Here is a 2,002-nt window from a genome sequence, read left to right as displayed (position 1 = left end):
GTTTTTCTGCACTAGATTTCCTAGGAGAGGAATTGTTGGGATAAAGAGTAAGCCCCTTTAAAATATTTGATACATATTAACAAAATGCCCCCCAAAATGTTGCATCCATTCACATCCTAAGCAATTGTGTGTGACAGTGATCATTTTCATACATCCCACTGCAAATGGAATAAATTCAATCTTGTACATCTTTGGGCATACTACATACTAGATGTACATCTAGTCACTCAAGTCACAACTCAATACAAGTCCACTTTCCTTTCAATTTTAATGTAATTGAACAATATCTGGGCATTTGGCCAATGGTATCTCTTCTTTGAGAAGTGCCCATTCATATTGTTTACCAGTGTTCTATTTGGGGCAGTAATATTTTTCATACTGATGGGTAAGTGCTCTTTACATGATTAAAATATCGAATCTTGGTCATAATTGGAAGACACATTCCCTCCACATTCCTTCACTGAATCTTTGTACATGTTCTTTTTATATGTACAAGTTAAAGCAATTTAAATTTATATGATTTAAGTGATCTTTTTTTCATTATGCTGTCTGAAATTTGTTTTTAACCAACAGCCCTGTCTATAATAAAATTATGAAAACGTTCATTCAAAATAACTTCTAGGGCTTTCCATTTTATAATCTATTAGGAATATATTTGGTGAGAGATGACATCTGAATCTAGCATTATTTTCTCTCCAAAGTAGTGGTCAGCTGTCCCAAATAGGTAGGCTCCCTGGAGGGACATGAAGGAACTCATAGTATTGAAGTTTGGGGCAGAATAACAAAGCACCATGAAGTTGGTGTCCCGTGCAGTTCCCTATGAATTTTTGGATGAGATTTTCCATTTATGCAAAAAATGCTGTTGAGATTTTGATGATAATTGCATTGTCTGTAGACCACTTTGTGAGTACTGTCAACAATATTAAGTCTTCCAATCCATGTACATGGAAAATGTTTCCATTTAATTTCAGTTAAGTTCAGTCTCTGAGTCATGTCCAACTCGTTGCAACCCCATGGACCACAGAATACCAGGCCTCCCTGTCCATCACAGACACCTGGGGTTTCCCCAAACTCATGTCCATTGACTCGGTGATGCCACCCAACCATCTCATCTTTTGTCGTCCCCTTCTCCTCCTGCCCTCAATCTTTCCCAGCATCAGGATCTTTTCAAATGAGTCATATCTTCGCATCAGGTGGCCAAAGTACTGCAGTTTCAGCTTCAAAATCAGTCCTTCCAATGAACACTAAGGAGTGATCTCCTTTAGGATGGACTGGTTGGATCTCCTTGCAGTCCATGTGACTCTCATGAGTCCTCTCCAACACCACAGTTCAAAAAGATCACTTCCTCTGTGTTCAGCTTTCCTTATAGTCCAACTCTCACACCCATACATGATTACTGGAAAAACCATAGCCTTGACTAGACGGAACGTTTTTGGCAAAGTAATGTCTGCTTTATTATGCTGTCTAGGTTGGTCATAACTTTCCTTCCAAAGAGTAAGCATCTTTTAATTTCAGGGCTGCAGTCACCTTCTGAAGTGATTTTGGAGACCCCAAAATAAAGTCTGCCACTGTTTCTCCATCTATATGCCATGAAGTGACGGGATCGGATGCTGTGATCTTCGTTTTCAGAATGTTGTGCTTTAAGCCAGCTTTTTCATTCTCCTCTTTCACTTTCATCAAGAGGCTGTTTAGTTCTTCTTCACTTTCTGCCATAAGCCTGGTGTCTTCTGCATATCTGAGGTTATTGATATTTCTCCCAACAATCTTGATTCCAGCGTGTGCTTCATCCAGCACAGCATTTCTCATGATGTACTGTGCATATAAGTGAAATTAGCAGGGTGACAATATACAGCCTTGACATACTCTGTTCCTGATTTGGTTTCAGTCTATGGTTCCATATCCAGTTCTAACTGTTACTTCCTGACCTGATACAGATTTCTAAAGAGGCAGGTCAGGTTGTCTGGTATTCCCACCTCGTTCAGTATTTCCTAGGGTTTTTTTT

The sequence above is a fragment of the Bison bison genome, unplaced genomic scaffold (assembly GCF_000754665.1).
Source record: "Bison bison bison isolate TAMUID 2011002044 unplaced genomic scaffold, Bison_UMD1.0 scf7180017864375, whole genome shotgun sequence".
Lineage (NCBI taxonomy): Eukaryota > Metazoa > Chordata > Mammalia > Artiodactyla > Bovidae > Bison > Bison bison.
The sequence above is the reverse complement of the archived record's forward strand: the minus strand, read 5'-3'. Positions refer to the sequence as shown.